The following is a 21,183-nucleotide window of genomic DNA, read 5'->3' as shown; positions in this document are numbered from 1 at the left end:
GGAGCTCTATATCTTAAAAAGTAGGAACAACACAAGAAAACCTAAGAGAAAGTCATTTAAAGATGAGCAAATTTGCTAAAATATGTGCCCTAAAAGAGTTATTTACGTTAAATAGTTCTCGAGATATAGCTTTTTGAAAAGCAACATTTCATAAAAATGTAATGAAAGATCGGTAGTTAGTGAATTTATTTTGAAAAATCTATATCTCAATAACCATTTGACGTACAGATGTCTATTAGCACTCTAATTAAAGCTAGTTTAATCAGCTATAAAGTAGTTCATATTGTTTATCTTCGTAGGAGTAATAGTTTTCGTGAAATTTGCTAATATAAATTCATTTTTAGCTGTTTTATGATTTATTTTCATAAATGAAGTTTTTCATAAATCAAACTTATTGTCCGAACAACTATAAATCAATCTATTTTAGCAAATATTATGAAAACTACTACTCCTACGACGATAAATGTCATAAACTACTTCATACCCCATTAAACTAGCTTTAATGTGAGTGATAATAGACATCTGTACGTCACATAGTTCCTGAAATATAGATTTCTCAAAATAAATTAACTAACTACTGATATTTCAGTAGATTTTTAAGAAATTTTGCTTTTTAAAAAGCTGTATCCCGAGAACTATTGGACGTAAATAGCTCTTTTAAGGCTAAAGTTTCAACAAATTTACCCTTCTTTAAATAATGTGTTCTTAGGTTTTCTAGTGTTGTTGGTAGTTTTAAGATATAGAGCACCGAATAAAAAATTAGTGTTTTTAAGGTTCTGAAACAGCCGCTATTTTTTATTCCCCTTATCTATACTTGGCAGACTCATCAATTTTTAGTAGTAATTATACATAGTTTTCATTAAAATAATCAAAAATTGGGTTGAGATAACTGCCTTTTTTCTCCTCTTGGACTCCTTTCCGGCTTTTGTACTATCATGAAGTATTATTGTTATATATAAATAAATAATTGTTAACTTTTTTGTTCTTTTATGATTGTAACCCTGCCCTTTCTTCTTCATATTTAAAATTATGCGATCAATTATATATATACATAATATTTTATTTTTATTTTCTTCTCTGTATTAAGCCCTACTATAGAGGCGTTTATTTTAAATAATTTGAGTATACACCATGCAAAAAGCATATTATATACATACAGTGTTATTAAATATTATTGCAATACAATAGAAATATATTTTTATAGATTTTATTTTATTTGTGAAAGACAAAATCTTGAAAAAATTTATAACACAATATACAATTATAAAACCAAATCTGAGTCTAGTGCTCCATTACAAAAACAATAAACAAAAGATAAAACAAGTTCTCTATAACTAAAATATAAACAAAAAATAAAACAAACTGGATAATGCAAAACTCTTAACACAATATTCATTACTCCATTATATTTAACCTAAAATAATGATAATTCTTTTAAATAAACGAAAGCGTGATATAAATGAAGACATTAATTGGCTTCGAAAAGTATTTACATAATAGAATTTATATGTCTCTTACAAAATCAAACTTTTTTACATATTGTTACAATGTAAATATAGAGTCTGTTCAATCTGGCTTCACTATCAATGTTAAATATATTTTCAATGTTTTGTAAGTCGCAAGATACGGATATGGGTGGTTTTAAGACGTATTGTTTATTTTCTTTAAAGGTGGAACAATGTAGCAGGAAGTGGTACAAACTATTATAGAAATTCGTTTGCCTTGAAAGTGATGGTTTTGCCTCCGTGGTGTAATTTGATATGCTCCAGGTTTCCTACTCTTAGTTGGCTGATGCACCTTATTTTTTCTTGAATTTAACCTATATATTAAATATGTTTTAGGTTTGAGTAGGTTAAAACTCCAGAGTGATCGGTATATGCGGTTAATGTTTGAGTTCAATTCTCTCTATTGCTGTCAGTTCAGAAGTTGTGGTTCAAGAACATCGCCTTTATGCCTCAATATTCCGTTTTCGTATGAACTCATTTCTACATCCATATTGGTAATACAATAGAAAGAGAAATTTTTTTTTTATTGATGTACCTATCTAAAAAAAGAGTATTATATATATATATATAATAAAGGTTATAGTACAAGAGCGCGGTGATCAAAAAGTCAGTTATTTCATAAACCATATTAACCCCAACTTAAAATGTTTTATGGAGATGATCTAGATGACGTCATATTCAGATTATAGCTATCATATTCAGCTATACCATAGCCATCATATTCTGCTATATCATAACCATCATATTCTGCTATATCATAGCCATCATATTCAGCTATATCATAGCCATGATATTTAGCTTTATCATAGCCATCATATTCAGCGCTATACCATAGCCATCATATTCAGCTATACCATAGCCATCATATTCAGCTATACCATAGCCATCATATTCAGCTATATCATAGCCATCATATTCAGCTTTATCATAGCCATCATATTCAGATTATAGCTATGCGACTTAACTGCATCTACAACCTACATTTCTGATGTTTATGTTTCTTTCCATTTCGCCTATCTTTATATTGTTCCTTTTTAAAAATCAAATGTAATAGCTGACAAAAGTCAAAAGAACATAACAAGCTTGTGGATTGGTGCACCCTTCGCTTGCCAAACATTTGTACAAGTGTTGGATTAGTGGCAAATGGCAAAGGTTTAGAGGAGCTAGGAAGCCTGCGTGCACTGACCCCACGGCCTCTCCTCTATGCAGCTACCTGAGATCTTGGATAAGTGGTTGGTTACCTGGAGGCACCGGTTCCCATTATGCGTCTTTCAGTTGTGGGATCAACAGGTCATATCGTTTTTTGTCGTCATTGTTATAAATAATTCTGATTGTCTCTTTTTACTTCATAAACGGTTTCAAAAAATCTTTAAAGTTTAATTCAGTTTTATAAATTATAATTGTAGGAAGATAGTCCGGGTGGCGGTCAATAAACGTTTCAAAATAGTTACAAAAAGCTATTAATTGTTAACCAACGTATCGCCCCACTTCATCAGGGCTAAATAAGAAAAAGCAAGATACAAGCATTTTAGAATTAACAGAACATTAAAAATATAAAACATTAATTTTTTAACAAGAGTTAATTTTCTTATTTAGCCCTGACGAAGCCCTGCAAATTGGGGCGAAACGTTGGTTAACAATAAATAGATTTTTTACTATTTTGATACCTTTATTCACCTCAACCCGGACTATCATAACAGCTATTTATTTGCCCTCGTTTCACCCCACTTTGTAGGGCTTCATCAGGGCTAAAAAAAAAAAAAAAAAAAAAAAAAAAAAAAAAAAAAAAAAAAAAAAATGTTGACAATGTAAGATTATGATTTACACAAAAGTAAACTTAGGTAAGGTTAAAAATTATGTAAATATAACTGAAAAAATTATTTAAAAATGAACAAAAGGAAATAAAAATAATCTAATAGTCAATGTTATTTCTTTGTTATATATACTTGTTTCTTTTGAAGAAAAGGTGGCCCCCTCCCGCAATATAATTATATAAACATAAACATAAATATAAAAATAAGAGACTAACATTATATGAAAGAAAAATGAAGTACATATAGTTCAATAAGTTGGTTTAAACTGTTTTTTCAGATTTTTTAAACACCATTTACATATTTTCTTACCTATGCATATGTATCTGCTTACCTATAGAATGTTATATTTCATCTTTAACTGTTCATCAATCTGCTATGGTCTAATTCCATGGTTATTAATCAACTATTTTTTATTATACAATTCATTGCTATGTTTATTTCCAAATGTGTTAGTCTATTAATTATTTTTATTTTTATGTTTCTCTAAATGGTGGTTGTTATCACGTTTTGTTTTATAGCCCTGAAATAATGAATACATTTTTTTTTTTGTGTTTTTTGCTGACCGCACCCCCCCTCCCGACCATCTTCTAAATTTATTGCACATATTATATTGTACATCTTCTAAATTTATTGCACATACTATATTGCACATATTCTAAATTTATTGCATATACTGTACTATTTACATAACTTAGATTTTTCCCAGAGTTTACTAAGCCTATAGTTTACAGTTTTGTTAACCAGGTTACAAGGTTACCTCAAACTGAGATAACTGTTCAACTCCGCAGTTCCTATCGCTAATGTTAGAAATTGTGGGCCCAATAAAATTTAAAATTGAACAGCCACCTTTGACAGTCGAAATCGTTGAAAACATTCTTCATCCTAGCACTGTAAAAAATCATTTGATCGAGGACGGAATAATTTTTTTTTTCCCATTACTCCCTGAGCAACTAATTTTTTGAAGTCGAATCTTCTATCACTTTAGTCCAAGGTTGCGGATCTGTTCGACAGGGGTAAGAGTAACATCATTAAATGAAACTGTAGGGCAGTCAGTAGGTTTACGACGAAGGGTAAAGGTGATTTGTTGGATTTTTTTTCGATCTTAAAAAATATTCTATTCTTTTCTCCCAACTCTCGTTCTATGATTTGTTTTTATCATTGACAACTTACATTACTGATATTTACATTTCCTTCCGTTTCTAAAAGAGTAAATCGAATGTAATAGCAACAGAGTGGTTTGTTGCTTCCTTTGTTTATCAAGCAGAATAAGTCTTGTTGTTGCGGCAAATGGAAAACTTGTAGATCTAGCACAACATATAACATGGACTTTAAATAAGGCTGCTCACAATCCTATGCTTATAACATTTAGCATGTTAAAACTTTTTACATTTACACATTATGAATGTATGCCTCACCCGGGGCACCAAAATCTATACATCGCGGCCTGTCTGTGTCTTACTTCAGGTATCCTGAATATATGTTGAAAATAGTAGGGGTATTCATGATGTTGTGTTAAATGTTAAATGTTTCACCATGTTAAATGTTAGATTGTGAGCAGCCCTATTTGAAGTCATGTTAAACGTTAAATGCATAAGAGCCCCTAGCGAATTTTCTCAGCAACTTGTTGTATAAGCCTTTATGTTTATAACCTTCCTTCCAGACCCTCATGTTATTGTTTACTTCAGTTTTTATTTAAGTAATTAATTACAACATGCCTAGAGTGAGTGAAATTGGAATTTGTGTGAAAGTTTAGCTTATGAAATGAAATGAAAAAATAACTTTATTCCGGGACATATGTCCCCTAAGAATAATTACATGGTTCATATAGTGAGATTTTTATCTGGCGAGCGTTTACAAATTTTCAGATAGTAGAATGAAATTACATTGTTTTTTTTTTACTGTTTTTTTTTCTCAAATGTATCATTAAAATTATCCAGTCTGCTTTAATAATAGGGATATGAATACCACAAACACACGAAAGAACTGAGCTGTCACAACAATAAAAATGGCAGCGATCTCAACTGGTCTATTGTGTGACGTCATTCTCCATTTAACAGACCAAGTAACAGACTCTCAGCCATGTTAAATGTTATTTCGTTTTACCACGGTAAAAGAAGGCAATTTTTTTGTTAACATGAGTTTTTCCATTTAACACGCTTTAACATATTAAACCAAAGATCATGAATACCCCTAATGTTTAGTGTGGGGAAAGGGGGATTGAAATCCGTGAGGCTTTCTGCTCATTAATAACACTTATATTTCTTTCTAATAAAAGTATGATTCCCTGGAGGGACAGCTCGTATTAGTGTGTTAGTTTAATGAAAATTATTATAATGTTAAATATAAATCGATTTCAGAGGGTAGTCTCATAAATAAAGGAATATGGCTTATCTGGTGACAGGGTTGTGAGTCTCGCTGCCGCGGTAACTTCTGCGTTCTAAGGACGTTTCCCTTGTCCAGGTGCGCGGTGGGCCACCATGTACTTTTGTTCCAGTGTTAATAAAAAACGTCTCTCTCGATCGGTGGCTGGCCTGCATGTCCTCGGCAGTACCGTGGTAGTTGGAGCAGTCCAGGTTCTATCTTGCATGCCACGATAGATAAGTTAGGCGGCATCGCCTCTTCGGGGTCTTCCGGTGTCCGCGGCAAGGGGGGGGGGGGTCAGAAAATGAGACTCCCGACTCCGACTTTATACCGAAAATATCGGATTACTTAGATCCGACAACCCCTATTATAATCCAAATAAAATACCTCGCATAACTTGCATTTTATATATAAATCAGTTATATAAGAGATTACTTCTTTATATTTACAATTATATATGGGTGGAGTATATTAATCACTAATGTAATCTACAAACTACGCGGAGAATATTTACAATTAGATAAGCCAGTAAGTACGAAGAGATAACACCAAGCGCCTCTAGTGCTCTATTTGATAACGTCCAAGGGAGTCTCTTATCAGTTACGTCACGACTGCCCAACAGGTTCTTGTCTCTACTAGTTCTGTCACTGTCAAGATCGGTCTGGGTCCGAATCACGCAAACAGGAACTCCATTTTGTTTTGTATAGAACAGTCTTATGTGACTAATAACCTAGCTCTGTTTTGAAGGCTAAGCATATCATGCGGTACTTACTTATAGTGCAGGGCGAGATCCATGAAATCAATCTCTTGGAATATAGATCTGAAAATAATTTGAAAAATTAGTTTATATCACACTTAACACGGAAATACAGCAATTAATTTAATAAAGTAAATACATATATATTTTTGAACGCGTATAAGTATTTAAGATCTAGAAAAAGTGAAATTTCTGAGGAAATAAAAGTTTTTAAGTTGAAGTTATTGGCGGGAAACGCTTGTTATTTTCCAATTTCGACCTATTATTATTATTTGAAGGATTGTACTGGGGTTACTTTAGGACAGTCTGTAGGAGGACCACAATTGAAAAAGTAACTACAGGCTACACTACTATTTTTGTAATACGTCTAGTTCATTTTTATTTGTCAGATATGCCACCATTAAAACAAATCTGCGATATGTTTTTAGATATTTAAATCCTTACATGCATATTGGTTTATATAAGCATCATTCCAAAATGAAACAAACCTCCTTATCCACTCGCTTGTTATGTTCTTTTAAATTGTTTCTACTACAACATTCAGTTTACGTTATCTACATTTTAAAAGGAACAAAAATACTTTCTCATTATTCATTCCTTTCTCACTGACAGATTATTTAAAGTAAACCACAATGGATCCTATTCATCCCTCTTCTTTCAGTCCGCTGGTGTTCCTCAGGGTAGTATTCTTGGTCCCATCCTCTACACAATCTATAGAGCAGACATCGCAACAAATCCTAACACTATCCTAACTACGTATGCCGATGACACATGTGTGCTCGCTGTTAATAATAACCCTTTAATTCCATCCCAAACTCTCCAATCCCATACCACAGCCCTCGAAGAACGGAGTCGTGATTGGAGGATTAAGATAAATTCCAACAAATCCCATCAAATCACCTTTACCCTTCGTTGTAAACCTACCGACTGCCCTACAGTTTCATTTAATAATATTACTCTTACCCCTGTCGAACAGATCCGCTACCTATATCTGGACAAACGATTAACCTCAACACACAACACAAGACTGAAAAACAGGAAACTGCACGTCGATTTCGATTACTACAGCACTTAAGTTTAGACAAACGGTCTAAACTTCCAACTCATTACAAAAGACTGATCTACATGACTGTAATAAGGCCTATCTGGACATATGGAGTTGAGCTTTGGGGCTCCACTACACTTTCGAATTCCTCTCGTATCCAATCCTTACAATCCAAAATCCTTCGTAAAATCCTCAATGCTCCGTACTTTGCCACAAATAAAATCATACATAAAGACCTTAATATTCCCTTAGTAACCGATATAGCTCGAACCAGATATCACTCCTTCCATTATAAACTCCCTAACCACTCAAAAATCCTCTTCTATTCCTGACAATCCTCCGAGTGCTACCAATGGGTAGTTTCTCTACACGCCTGTAACACTTCCTTTTAACTAAGATCAAATTTACTGAATGTATTATATAATATACAGTTGTAAATTTCAATAAAGATATTTTAAAAAAATAAAAAGGAAGAAAACAAACGTTGGTTTTAAATGATAAAAATGTATGTCAAGAGTCCTACGTAGCCTTTAAATTCAACCTTCGTTCTAAAATTTTTATCAGAAACTTTTTAATTTAATTACCTAGACACATAATGTCTTCATAAATATATATTCGTGATATGTTAAATAAAAAATAAACTGCTTAAGTTAATTAACAAGATTAGAAACAGTTCATTTACACCGAATCGATAAAATTTTAAAATATACAGTCTTAAACAAGAATTAATTATTGAATCCGAAGGTTTGTAGAATTCATTAATCCATTAATACACAGAAAGCACAAATATTCATCTGTTGTCAGTTCTAAAACAATGAAAACTGAAAGCAACTGTGTGGATGTGGCACAAGCGCCCTCTAATTGTGCAGTCAATCCAAATAACTCATTTAAAGGCTTGCGCTTGCGCGAGTTTGACATTGTTCGGCAAACGTGTAGAGGCACCTTAAGATATTTCATCAATTGCAGTCTCATTCATTCATAAAAGGTAATCGTTGGTCAATGAAAACTTGGCCTCTAAACCAAGCGCAATAAACTGACAGCTCTAAGTGATTAGATAAGAGCAGTGTAGTCAGCACTTCTTGCATTATCTCTCTGAGTTTATATCAGAATAATTTCAGGCTGCTATTTATAAAATATTGGATATATAAATAAAACTTCAATAATAATAATAATTATTATTATTAATAACAATTAAAAGTGGCAATAGGTGAAATTCGAATCGTAAACCATAAAAGGGTTGAGCTTTGGGGTTCCACTAAACCTTCGAATTCCTCTCTTATTCAATCCTTACAATCCAAAATCCTTCGTAAAATCTTCAATGCTCCTTACTTTGTCACAAATAAAATCATACATAAAGACCTTAAATGTTCCCTGTGTAACCGATCTATCACTCCTTCCATTATAAACTCCCTAACCACTCAAACTCCCTAGTTTCTAATCTTGCATCCGCTTCCATTCCTGACAATCCTCCGAGGCGCCTGAAAAGAAGAAAAGTTTATTAAGAGTCCTACCAATGGGTAGTTTCTCTACACGCTTGTAACACTCCAATCTAACTTAGACCAGATTTACTAAATGTATTATAATGTACAGTTGTAAATAGCAATAAATAATTTAATTTATTTATTAATATTTACAACTGTATACAACAAGTAAATTTGCTGTAGGTGACATGATAAAAACATGTGGAGAATCTACCCACTGATAGAACTCCAATAACATTTCTAGAGAAGAAGATCTCGAGGCCATCTTCTTTTCAGACGCCTAGGAGGATTATTAGGTAATGAAGGAGAAGCCAGGTAAGAAACAAGTGGATTTGGGTGGTTGAGAAGTTTATTATGGAAGGAACGGTATCTGGTTCTGGCCAAATCGGCAACATATGGAATATTGAGGTCCTGATGGATGACTTCATTTGTGACAAAATAAGGAGCATTAAGGATTTTACGAGCAATAAATAAATATTTAAAAAAAAAAAAAAATAATTCTTGATAAGACAGTAAAGTAATGTTAATAACAACATTCGTAGAACTAACAAAACAAACAATTGCCATCTAATGTGGAAAAAAAAATTTTAAAACAGGACGAAGAGAAAAAATAAATAAATAAAATAGGAGCTATGTCAATAATAGAATTGATAAATTACGAATTCATAACAGACTGTCCTGCAGCCGCTTGGGCTTCATTCTTCGAGATGAGGTTGGGTTACCCAAGTTGTAAGATGCTGCTTTGACTGTTAGTAACTGGGAGCGGAAATTTATAACCTTTTTTTTGATGTAGTCTTCTATTGATTTCATTTGTAATTCCCGATGCAGGTGGCTATAAAGTATAGTGATAAGTGGATATTATTCTAGGAAGACTTACGGAGTTCTGGAGTATCAGGTTCATTTAAAGGAGTTGAATTTCATCTATGAATGCATCGTGGAACAGTGAAAGTTCAAAAAAATATCAAGTTCCATGTTTCGAATGTTTCTTCCATTGGTGGAGATTAGAAAAACCCCTAATTTAATACAGAAATTATTGGCGGCACGTTGCACCTAACGCAAATAACTTATTTCCTATAACAACTGTGATAATGGCTTACCTAATAGAGATAGTTGTAAACAGTTTATGATTTTTTTTTTTTAAATATCTTTATTGAAATTTACAACTGTATATTACATAATACATTCAGTAAATATGATCTTAGTTAAATGGAGTGTTACAGGCGTGTAGAAAAACTACTCATTGGCAGCACTCTAATGACATTTTATATTAGCAGGTCTCGTGGCCCAATTAAGGGTACCCAATTTAAGAGGCTGGGTGGACCCAATTTTCTGCCCTGCTGGATTCCAACTCGGGTCCCGAGAGTTAGTAGCTACGCGCTTTACCCCGTGGCTACCGCGCTACCGGTACAATGGATAATTATTAATTTTCCCTGAGAATTAGGAAATCATAGTTTAAACTGTGATGGTGCGATCGGCTCCAAGAGTGGTTGTATATTTTCTTCGATTATCAAAGCAATAGATTGATTCTAATCTGTTCTATTCGTAGATGTCATCTTTCCATTGACTTCCTCCCCAAGACGGACAATGAACGTAGAAGGTCCCCGGAGCAATGACCCCCTTACTCTAGGGGAGGAAGGGAGGTAGTAGACCAGGAGGAGCAGCCGGGGGCGGGAATCAATACAGGGTCGGCCAACGCCCCACGGGCTCATTCAGGATATAGTCCCCCCTCTCCCTTTACCCTTACCTTGCTCTGCCCTTTACGATCGCTTTCATCCTGTGGTCCTTTAGGTTGTAAAATTTAAAGTCTTCTACAACCGAGCAGTATCCTATTTTTGTGCTCTTTCATTTTATTTTATAACAGTGTATTAGTTTTATTTAAATGGAGGTACGCTTGTGTTCTTTTTCATTCGATTGAAAGTTATTATCTTGAACCAGCATTGAACAAATTAGGGAGTTTGCAATTATTATTTCATACAATGTATAAGATACAAATCTTAGCTGTTTTTTAACTAAAGGTATTCATACAGTTCGTACTAAATATAAAATGTGCAATAGTTTCTTAAAACAAGTGCTTGCAATTAGTTGAAATTCATATAAAAATAAGTTCCCTGAAACTGCTAGGGAACGATAAAGCAAAATAGTGAGATTATAACCTTCTCATGATAACGTTCCCCACGAGTTTTAATGTGTATTTTACGAAATTAGTACAAGAGTTACATAGTACTTCTGTTTTCTTTTTTAAATAAAAAACCATATAAATGTATAAATTTGTATCTTACAACAAGTACTAAAAACAACACTTGGCATTTATGGTTTTGACGGGATATGGTAACTTTCTCTTTTTATTATAACCAAATACCGAAAGTGCGAATTACTCCACAGTAAAATTATGTATTCTATCCGTCATGTGCCCAATAATATAGAACTTAGGAAGCTGTCATAGTATTGGTTTTATCTATTCCAAATTCATGCAACTCTCCCTCCATCGGCAATCCTCTAGTTCTAACCTATCCCGACCCTTTTCATACGTGAACCACTATAAGAAGACTTGATGATGATTCGTTGTACTGATATAAGAAACACCATGTCAGTGATAAGTATTAGTACAACAGATCACTAGGTGTATCAAAGTCGAAAACGTTATAGGACACTCTAGGAGGCAAGTTGTATATAGCAGTCTATGTAAATTACAGGGCACGTTAGTATGACGGATCTTAAACTTCGAAACATCTAAAAAACCATAGCATTCATTTTAACCATTTGGCATCGTAAATTATTTATTTGATCCAAAGAATTTATATACTCAATTATTTATTCTTAAAAATGTTTAAGGGTTAATAAACTTTCAATTGAATCTAATTTATTTTAAATTATCTTATTATAGTACAACGTTTCGGGACCACTGTCTCATATTCATGTACTTTAAACCTACAACAATAATAATCCATCAAAATAACAATCTTCATCCATACGTATTATAATTCATACAATTATATTTACCTCATAATTTGGATTTCATATAAGAAATCATGTCACATCTTTACACTAATCTCACTTTTCTACCATTACTTATTTGTGCATTCTTCACTTCTCCTTAGCACAGCCATTACTCTATATTTCTTGCTACCTCTTTGGACCTTATCTCATGTCCAGTGTGCTGTTTGGTTACCTCCCTGTTTTTTTTAAAGTCCTGCTTTGTATTTAACATTAACTTAGTGATTTTTTTCTAACCCGTTTATTTCTTCTGATTTTTATGTTCATATTTTGAGTCTATTTATAATGTCGGCGTAATGTGTATTTAAGTGTTTAGTGTCAGTTTTGTATGTTTTTTGTTATATATATATGGCTTCTAGAAATCTTCTACTTTTTGTATTTTGTGCTGTATCTATGATTTTTGGATTTTCAAAGTTGATTTCATGGTTCAGTTTTATGCTGTGGTAAGCCAGAGCTGTGCAATTTATATTTTTAACGTTTCTACAATTGGTTACATGTTGCTTGATTCTAGTTTCACCAATGTATACTTTTTTCACAATTTTTACAATCTATCTTACAAATTGCATTTAATTTTTCCATCTTATCAACTTTGTCTTTCATGTTGGACAGCTTATCCTGTAACTTATTATTATTGTATAGACCGGTTCTGATATTTATATGATCATATTCTGTCAGTGTTCTTTTTATTTTATTTGTTAGGCCTGGTATGTATAGAGGTTTAAAGATTTTTTTATTATTGATATTACTATTTGTTTCCTCTTGTCTTTTTTCTCTATTGTCGTCAACTGTAATCTTTTTGTTTATTTCTTTAAAAAAATTTTATGAATTGACTTACACAGACTTCCTAAAGAGAAAATTCAGAATTATTTATTCCTAATACATATATAAATGATTGGTGGTATTTTTGAAAATATGAAGACTATGGTCGAGGGGTGCGGGCAAAAGGAAGAAAAAATAGTTAACTGTTTACGTAGTTGTTAATTTAAATAATTGTATTAATAGTAATTTAAATATTTGTTAACTATGTTTAGTTCCTTTTGACAGCTCCCTTTATCCTCATATTTTTTCCAAAAGGTTCCTAATGTTTTTAATTTTTATGTAGTATACCTATCTCTACGAAACCATTTAAATTGGGCGAGAACAGAGAGAGAAATGCTGTATTCATCCATGCTGCCCAATTACATTATGTTGCTACAATATACAACATACCAATATACAATCTATGATCGGACATACATACAATACATACATTCACATGTTATAACAATACATTTATTTTTCCTTTTTCTTTTTTTTTTTTTCTCATTTTTCTAATTTTCCCCTGCTTCATTCACAACCAATACCAGTATAAATAAAAATACTCTTTGTATGGATTTATTTAAAACGTCATAAAAATAAAAAAAAAAGTAAGTTCACTAACAAAATTTGTATTATACATATTTCTATTATTAATTAAATTAATTTTACAGAATCAAATGAATTATACAATAGGTATTATGTATTTTAATTCCAATAAAATATATTATCAACCATTCAATAGGAAATAGACTACCCGATTTCGAAACTGTGTTAAAATTTCTACTTTCGATTTTCACGATGATTACAATAACTTGCCTATAGATCGGGAAGTTAAAAATGTCCTTTATACTGTATGTACTTTTATTTGAAAACAAAAATTTTATTGCCTGCTGAGTTTTCTGAAAAAAAAAGTAACTTTTTATTTTTTTTGGATTACCAAAATTACCCTGTACTTACAGTCCCCTAAATTGATTATGAAAAATAAATTTAATAAACTAAAAATCCTTGAAAATACGTCCTTCTGAACACGTATACATTTTTTAGGATTCTGGAAAGGTTCGTACTTTATACAAAATAATATAAAAATACATGCAGTTACTGAAAATAAACTGTATATATATATTTTTTTAATGTCTTTATTGAAATTTACAACTGTATATTACATAATACATTTAGTAAATATGATCTTAGTTAAAATAGAGTGTTACAGGCGTGTGGAGCAACCTCCCATTGGTAGCACTCTAATGACCTTCTACATTAGCTGGTCTCGTGGCCATCTTCTTTTCAGGCGTCTCGGAGGATTGTCAGGAATGGAAGAGGATGCAAGGTTAGAAACTAGGAGGTTTGAGTGGTTAGGGAGTTTATAATGGAACGAGTGATATCTGGTTCGGGCTAAATCGGTTACATAGGGAACATTAAGGTCTTTATATATGATGAATATAATAATTAATAAAATAAAATATATATAATAAGACAATAAACTATTTAAAAGGGAGTTCTACTATCAATTACTGTACTATTCATCAACTAATAGTACAACAATAAATGCAAATACAATGTGTATATTTTCCACCAACCTGTCGTTCGGTAACGAGTGTTACCACCACAAAGAGGTTGCTCCAGTGTAGTGAAAATGCCAAGTTGTCATTGCTTAATAACTAACGCAGTCATATCACATTGTCATCTTATTTCTACGAAACCTAAAATATGATATTGCGTCCCGCAGAAAACATTCCTTCTTTCCTACATAACCAATACCTGATTTTCCGAACCCATCTGATTTTCAAATATAATCAGGAAGGAAAGTGCGGCTTTAACCTCAAACCGGAGAAGGCGAGGTAATAAGGAAATGGTTACCCCTAATCCTCAGGCTCCTGGGGGACGATGGGGGGGGGGCCTATTTGCCCTCGGGCACTTCCAGCTCCTTCGAGGGGGGTCTAATAAAAGGAAGGAAATCTGATTAGGGTAGGGCTATATCGTGTTAGCTTTATCATTCTATCTCTCCATCAATATAAGTCAAAAATGTGAATCCCATGTACGGTGACCAAATTTTCTGATTATATAATAAAAAAGGACATATAGTAAAGGTTATTACAAACAGAGACCTTTTTTACCTTTTGAGCCAGTAGCATATCCAGAATTTCCTTTCAGGGTGAGGAAAGGGGGTTCATCCAAGGACCAAATTTTAAGAAACCCCAACCAACAGGGAAAGATTAATTTCAAAGAAAGTTAATTTCCAACCTTTATAAAACTGAATTAAATTAATATATTAGATACTTATGTGTTATTTTTGTTTGATATTGGTTTTGATAAGAAAAATAAATAAAATATTGAAATGAATGATTACATAAAAATACTGAAAATATCTCATAATATATATATTCTGATTTATCGTGCTGTATTTTGAGCCACAATTAGATAGTAAACATATTTCTTTTTTATGTTTATAAATATTTTTTAATGTATAGCATTAACTTTTATTAACTTAAATAAAAAATATCGATAAAACTAGTATATCTCAATATATGAATCGGTCATTAAATCTCGTTAATGTTGTAAATAAGATGGTGAGATCCCTCAAGGTAAGTGCATGTACACAACTGCCATGAAACCAGAAGACATTGATTTTGCCATGACAACAAATTGAGAAAAAGAAAAACTTAAATTTACATGATGATTACATGACAAATAAAACTGTATAGAAATAAAAACTTCATGAAAATCTGTAAATTAGTGATGTTAATAAAAAGTTAATTTGTAATTAATTTTTGTAAAATAAATAATTTTATATCTTGTAAAGCTAATCACACTAATAGAGCAGTATAATCTTGAAAGCACCACATTTGTAAACTTAAAACATTAGGTAATCAGACGAGCCTGGGACTTATAAGGGAAGAAAATTTTTACGTATCATAGTGAAACAAAACGAGAAAGTGGAAAAAACGGATGTTATGCGGTTATGAAAATACTCAACAAACATTTTTTTCTCTACAATTTGAGATATTTTATTGCCTCATCTTGAAAAAATACCTACTTTAACTTCGTAACTCTTCCTTAAACAATATGCAATGTAAGACAATTTGAATTTTATTTGTTTTCTAATCTTTCATTTTGATTGACATATTTTTTCCAGCCATTACTTTTTACTGCATTACCATTGAAGTTTTTATCTACGCTGTTCTTTTATCAAATGGGTTCAACATCTCTTCAAAATACAACTAGATTCGCAAAGTTGGATATGTCTTAGGAAACCTGATAAGACGAAGTAACTTTCATGTAATCCCAAAAATCGTATCTTGGAAATTCATAGCGGTGAGATTCTTCCAAGGTTTTTCGGAAATTATTGGTTTATACTTGTTAATTTGGCTGCTACGAAGTGATATTTTCTTACAAATTAGTTGCCATCTTTTTGAAAATTCATCATGCATTTCGAAAATGACATTTTCGTGACAAAAATTAAGAAATTAATATTAAAGTAGAGGTTTGGATTTTTATGTGAAAAAAAGTTATTTTCCAGGAAGACCTTTGAAAAATGACCTAAACGTTATTGGTTCCAATGAATACAAATTTGGTGAACTAAAAAAAACTCTCCTCAGACACTTCCGCATGAAATTCCTGTGTGTACACAATTAGTATATACTAAGTAATTTCGATTCCCATTACTGCCTCCCTTATAAATTTTATAGAAGTTAATTTACAAATTCGATTCGATAACTATCGTTTACAGTGTCGATTTATTGATCGTTCTAATCAGTTAGTACTAATTAGTGTTGGAGAACAGGCTCCTATCAAATATTTATTAAAAACTTCGGCTCTTGATTACAGCCTGGAAATCAAACACTGTTTTGTTTAGTAAAAAGGTTTTGTGTTATTTCAGGAATAAATAATTTATTGATCTATTTCTTATTCATTATAAAAACAATAAATAATCTCAAAATTAAATCAGTGAAATAGATGAACTGAAAAAATGTATTTGATTTTTTATTGTATACTTACCCCTCTAAATATTGTTATCATCTATTTTGAGATTGATAATATTTTTGAGTTATATTTTAGGAAAAGCAGAGCTGTTCCCCCCCTTTAATTCGGGGCTCATACTCTCCCCCCCCCCCAAAAAAAAAGATTTACCTTTTTCCTCCTTGAAGCTTGTAATAATGATTTTTCTCCTTAGTTGTGGCAATTTTCGAATATAGTTGAACCAAGAAGTAACAAGACAATGATCTGAAAACCGACACATTAGTTTTTTTTATTTTAGTAATAAATAATCCAAACCAATTATATTTATTAGACAAATTGACTTTATCTTTAATGATATAAATTAGTTTGGATTATTTATTACTAAAATTAAAAACTAATGTGTTTGTTTTCATTTGGATATTGACCATTGCCTTTTGAAAGGAAAGGTTATAGAACAAGTTGCTCAGAAAATCCGCAAGGAGCTCTTATGTATTTAACGTGACTTTAGATAGGGCTGCTCACGATCCTATACTCATAACATCTAACATAAGGGGTATTCATGATCTTTGGTTTAACATGTTAAAGCGTGTTAAATGGGAAAACTCATGTTAAATCGAAAAAAAAATTGCCTTCTTTTACCGTGGTAAAACGCAATAACATTTAACATGGCTGAGAGTCTGTTACTTGGTCTGTTAAATGGAGAATGACTTCACACAATAGACCAGTTGAGATCGCCGCCATTTTTGTTGTTGTGACAGCTCAGTTCTTTCGTGTGTTTGTGGTATTTATATCCCTGTTATTAAACCAGAATGGATAATTTTAATGATACATTTGAGAAAAAAAAAACAGTAAAAAAAAACAATGTAATTTCATTCAACTATCTGAAAATTTGTAAAGGCTCGCTAGATAAAAATCTCACTATATGAACCATGTAATTATTCTTAGGGGACATATGTCCCAGAATAAAGTTATTTTTTCATTTCATTTCATAAGCTAAACTTTCACACAAATTCCACTTTTCACTCACTCTAGGGATGTTGTAATTATTTACTTAAATCAAAATTGAAGTAAACAATAACATGAGGGTCTGGAAGGAAGGTTATAAACGTAAAGGCTTATACAGCAAGTTGCTGAGAAAATCCGCTAGGGACTCTTGTGCATTTAACGTTTAACATGACTTCAAATAGGGCTGCTCACAATCTTATAGTTATAACATTTAACATGGCAAAACATTTTATATTTAACACATCATGAATACCCCTAATATAATCTTTAACACGTACATATTCCAAGGTTAAGATTAAATTTAACATCTATGATGTCATGATGATTATGTTGTTAGGTTTAAAACGCACTAGGAACCAGATTGCATTCCTGAACCCCTTTAGAGCGCGACTTAATATCAGGTTGTGGCCAAGGAGGCACAACGGCCTTGAAGGATATCTGGTGCGCTTGCAATCTCCAACTCTACAAACCAGTTCTTATCTCCAACTCTTCGTATTAATTTTTAAATGAAAATATTTTCGAAAATGATTTATCTCTACATAAAAATGGTTGAAATAATTTAAACATTTCCTTAGCCTGGTGTTGATAGATGTTTGCAGTAGACGACTCCTAATAAACCATACTGCTACAGTTTTAAAGAAAACATTAATTCTATTAATTAAATTCATGTTTTATTGCACATAGTGACGTTATGGTAGTGAACCGTAGATTAATAAGTGGTCGGGGGATTAGGTCATAAAAATAAATAAATAAATAAACAAACAATTATTTATTCGTGCCGACGTTTCGACCTCATTTTCATGACTTCATCAGGACTATAAAACAAAAAGAGTTAACAATCATCGTTCAGAGAAACATAAAAATAAAAAATAATATACTGATATTATATGAAAGAAAAATGAAGTACATATAATTCAATAAGTTGATTTAAACTGTTCTTCTTGCCTATACATATGTATCTGCTTACCTATATACTATTATATTTCATCTTTTATTGAAATCAATCTGTTATGGTCTAATTCCATGGTTATTAATCAACTATTTTTTATTATACAAATCATTGTTATGTTTATTTCCAAATCTATTATTCTATTATTTATTTTTATGTTTCTCTGAATGGTGGTTGTTATCACGTTTTGTTTTATAGCCCTGAAATAATGAATAATCATTTCTTTGTTTTTGTTTTTTTGCTGACCGTTCCCCCCCCCCTCCGACCATCTTCTACATTTATTGCACATATACTGTGCAATTTACGTACAACTTAAAATTTTCCGAGAGTTTATTAAAACTACAGTTTACAGTTTTGTTAACCAGGTTACAAGGTTACCTCAAACTGAGATAACTGTTAAACTCCGATATTCCTATCGCTAATGTTAGAAATTGTGGGTCCAATAAAATTTCAAATTGAACAGCCACCTTTGACAGTCGAAATCGGCCAAAACATTCTTCATCCTACCACTGTAAAAAATCATTTGATCGAGGACGGAATAATTTTTTTCCATTATTGCCTGAGCAACTAATTTTTTGAAGTCGAATCGTCTTTCACTTAAGTCCAAGGTAGCGGATCTGTTCGACAGGGGTAAGAGTAACATTAATAAATGAAACTGAAGGGCAATCGGTAGGTTTACGACGAAGAGTAAAGGTGATTTGATGGCATTTGTTGGAACTTATCTTAATCCTCCAATTACGACTCCATTCTTCGAGGGCAGTGATATGGGATTGGAGAGTTTGGGATACAATTAATGGGTTATTATTAACTGGAAGCACACAAGTGTCAAAGGCATACGTGGTGAGGATATAATTACGATTGGTTGGGATATCAGCTGTATAGATGGTGTAGAGGATGGGACCGAGGATACTTACTACCTTGAGGAACACCAGCGGACTGAGAATAGAGGGATGAATAGGGACCGACTGAAACTTAAAATATTAATTATGGTGAATTGATTTTAATGGTGTATTGTAATTATGATGTTTTGGATGTGAAGAATTTCGTTACCTTAACCATGGAAAGAGATATTTTCGATGAAGTATTTTATAGAATATATAATTAAAAAGATTTTCATATCGATGATTATTCCAATCCGATGGCTCGTTGTTGGAAACTACGACCGCATACGGTTACATAAAATACAATTTTATTTTTATTTGAATCTAACTAACTTAAAACTATCTATGATAAAAAAAAAAAATCTGCATATCTATTCTTGCATATATATATGTATATGTGTGTATATATGTATATATAAGTTGACATTCTATAAATCGGGAATAATGGAGCCGGTAAGGAGATCCGCCGAGTGGTACAGAAGGGTCTGAATCGATAGGCCAGGTTCTGCCAACTTGATCCTTAGCGCTGAATTAAGTTTTTTTCGTTGCCTTATCGTATGATTCTAAAGCTTTTGACATTCAAGGTTTGAACGAAAACTTCATGAATTACCTTGTAAAAGATATTTTTTATAAAACTCCATATGAACATTTGGTTTTAACTAAAGGTAACTAAACAAATATAAATCCTTGTTAATTAGAATGTTTTACCTTAAACCTGGAGATTTAATAACATTATTGCTTTAAAATATAAAAATAAAAACAGTTGCTTATAGTACAAGAGCGGGAAGAAATACTTCGATAAAAACCATGTATAATTACTGGTCAAAATTGATGTCTGCCAAGTATAGGTAGAGGGAATAAAAAATGGCGGCTGTTTCAAAACCTTAAAAAAACATTATTTTTCATTCGGAGCTCTATATCTTAAAAACTACCAACAACACTAGAAAATCTAAGCGAAGTTATTAAAAGAAGAGTAAATTTGCTTAAATATTAGCCCTAAAAGAGCTATTTACGTCCAATAGTTCTGGAGATATACCCTTTTAAAAGCAACATTTCATAAAAATGTAATGAAATATCAGTAGTTAGTTAATTTATTTTAAGAAATCTATATTTCAGGAACTATGTGACGTACATATGTCTATTAGCACTCAAATTAAAGCTAGTTTAATGGACTATAAAGTAGTTCATGATGTTTATCTTCGTAGGAGTAATAGTGGTCATGAAATTTACTAAAGTAAAATCATTTATAGCTGTTCGGACAAATATTCCCCAAAAAATCATACCCTACGAGTAGAAGAAAACTATTTATTGTTAACCAACGTTTCGCCCCAATTTGCAGGGCTTCTTCAGGGGTGAATAAGAAAATTAACTCTTGTTGAAAAATAAATGTTTTATATTTGTAATATACTCTTAATTCTAAAATGTTTGTATCTTGGTTTTTCTTATTTAGCCCTGAAGAAGCCCTGCAAAGTGGGCCGAAGCCTTGGTTAACAATAAATAGTTTTTTGTTACTATTATGAAACCTTTTTTGACCGCCACGCGGACTATCTTCCTCCAATTATAATTTCTAAAACTGAATTAAATTAATATATATGATACTTATGAGTTATTTTTGTTTGATATTGGTTTTAATATG

At 31.9% G+C, this 21,183-nt stretch overlaps 1 long non-coding RNA gene across 1 annotated transcript in view; it reads right to left on the bottom strand.

The window, feature by feature from the left end:
* LOC136796356 (uncharacterized) overlaps positions 1 to 21,183 on the bottom strand; it is a 97,988-nt gene that overhangs the window by 64,303 nt on the left and 12,502 nt on the right. The window contains exon 2 of the long non-coding RNA XR_010844059.1: positions 6,453 to 6,500. This is a non-coding gene — a long non-coding RNA (uncharacterized lncRNA). The remainder of the gene's footprint in view (positions 1 to 6,452; positions 6,501 to 21,183) is intronic.

This window comes from Halyomorpha halys, unplaced genomic scaffold (assembly GCF_000696795.3).
Source record: "Halyomorpha halys isolate HHAL.00 unplaced genomic scaffold, Hhal_1.1 Scaffold11.1, whole genome shotgun sequence".
Classification (NCBI taxonomy): Eukaryota; Metazoa; Arthropoda; class Insecta; order Hemiptera; family Pentatomidae; genus Halyomorpha; species Halyomorpha halys.
The sequence above is the reverse complement of the archived record's forward strand: the minus strand, read 5'-3'. Positions and strand labels throughout refer to the sequence as shown.